Below are 2,500 nucleotides of genomic sequence, written 5' to 3' on the forward strand. Positions count from 1 at the left end.
CATGGCGTGCGCGCAGCGTGCTGACTCTGTCGACAGTGAGGCTAGCGAAATTTGTCTTGCCATGGCGTGCGCGCAGCTTGCGCAGCGTGCGCGCAGCCTGTGCGCAGCGTGCGCGCAGCTTGCGCATTCGGTCGACAGTGAGGCTAGCGAAACTTGTCCTGCCGTGGCCTGCGCGCAGCCTTCGCGCAGCATGCGCGCAGCATGTGCGCAGCATGCCGGCAGCCTAGTTCCAGATTTTTTCAAATGTCGACAGAATTTTTCAAACCTTGTCAAACCCCATTTTTATTGAAATTTCCTCGCACAATAAGCTCCCCATAAGTAGTCTATGATTTTTAGGACCTTCTCCAAGTTACAAAACTAAAAAATTCCTCCCGGATTTGTTTTAATGATTTTTTCAATTTTACGACTTCTAAAAATAATAAAAAATACTTCCCGACTTCAAATATTTATGAAACTTTTTCCCATCAGAGATTGCATGTTTCTTAGTATCCCTGCAAAAAATCACGTCCAAATACCTTGTATTGAATTATTTAGAGCCCATTATGACTCCTCGCGCATAGGTGATGTCTCTTCCTGTCAAAGGGCTAAATGCATAAAATGCTATATAGGGGGGTGTGTGTTGCCTGCATATGCATGGCAGCCCATGCCCTCCTAGCTGCAGCCCCCTTCCCCCACGCCACACGCATGTCATGTTGCCTCGATATGTTGCCTCGGTATTATGGGTTTGGTGTCGGGGTCGGGGGGCTGCCACCCATGGCGGTGGTGGCCGGAATCCGGCCGCCGCCACCACGCCGCCGCCATGGGTGAGGGGGAAAAAAAAAGGCGTGGAAAGTTGCGAAATGGGGTTGTCTAGGCTTTTTTTTGGCATGGAAGAGCATGGAGTGCTAGGAACTCCTTCTCAAATGCGCGGGCATGTCGACCACAACCTCATTTCGCAACAACAACCACCCGTGTGGGGTGGCGGTGGGTGGATAGTCGCGGATTGGGGCTTGCCAAGCCAATGTTTTCAAAAAAATTCATCAAAATTAAAAACAAATGTTTTGTTGCCTTCGGATTTGTGGGCGAGCGGTGAGTCGGAGTGGAGCCGGTAAAGTTTAACCTCGGTGTGCATGGTTGTTTTTAGAAACTCAATCCAATGCCGGGGACGTTGAAAGTGACGCTCTTATGAGTTGCAAACCCGCAAGATTTAAAGAACCTTTTCAAAAAAATTTCAAACCAACAAGATTTAAAAACAGAAATTTTCATCAAAATGAAAAACAAATGTTTTGTTGCCTTCGGACTAGTGGGCGAGCGGCGAGTCGGAGCGGAGCCGGTAAAGTTTAACCTCGGTGTGCACGGTTGTTTTTAGAAACTCAATCCAATACCGGGGACGTTGAAAGTGACGCTCTTATGAGTTGCAAACCCACTAGATTTAAAGAACCTTTTCAAAACAATTTCAAACCAACAAGATTTAAACCAACAAAATTAAAAACAAATGTTTCGTTGCAAACAAATTGTGGGCGAGCGGCGAGTCGGAGTGGAGCCGGTAAAGTTTAACCTCGGTGTGCACGGTTGTTTTTAGAAACTCAATCCAATACCGGGGACGTTGAAAGTGACGCTCTTATGAGTTGCAAACCCACAAGATTTTAAAAACTTTTTGAAAATGTTTCTTCTAAATGACACATTTTGATCCTTGGCAAGTGCTCAATCTGTAACTATCCAATCACCGCCACACCACACCGGTCGGGAGTGTGTGAATGGTGTGCTTCCCGGGTTTGGCATAGACAATCTTTCGCATCGACAATCTTTTGCATGCGAGGGAATGTCTATGCCAACCCCGGGAAGCACACCATTCACCCACTAGTTGTGGGCGACGATGGGTTGGCTTCAAGTGAACTTTTGCTTGGGGTTGTCTTCGGTATGCTTTTGTGTTGGGAGTACGGCCACCAAACCTTCTCAATGCACGGGTATGTCGAGGATGGCTTTTGGCGGGGTTGATGAAGAAGCTGCCCAATTCTCGGCCACACGAACACATGGTGACGATGCGTTGGCTTCAAGTGAGCTTTAGCTTGGGGTTGTCTTCGGTATGCTTTTGTGTTGGGAGTACGGCCACCAAACCTTCTCAATGCACGGGTATGTCGAGGATGGCTTTCGGCGGAGTTGATGAAGAAGCTAGGGAATTGTTGGCCACTCTCACACGTGTGGGGGTAGGTTGGCTTTGAAAGAAGCTATCCAATCCTCTGAGTGTGCGGTTGAGCTATGATTAGGATTGTCTAGGCATTGCTTGTGTGTGCAAGGTGCGAGCCCAATGCACGAGCAAGTCGAGGATGACAATCTTAAGAGTAGCAATGATGCCACAAAATATCGGTTGCCTTCGGAGTAGTGGGTGAGCGGCGAGTCGGAGTGGAGCCGGTAAAGTTTAACCTCGGTGTGCACGGTTGTTTTTAGAAACTCAACCCAATACCGGGGACGTTGAAAGTGACACTCCTACTAGTTACGAACCCACAAAATATCGGTTGCC

This window comes from Prunus avium, unplaced genomic scaffold (genome assembly GCF_965620075.1).
Source record: "Prunus avium unplaced genomic scaffold, drPruAviu1.hap1.1 HAP1_SCAFFOLD_20, whole genome shotgun sequence".
NCBI lineage: Eukaryota > Viridiplantae > Streptophyta > Magnoliopsida > Rosales > Rosaceae > Prunus > Prunus avium.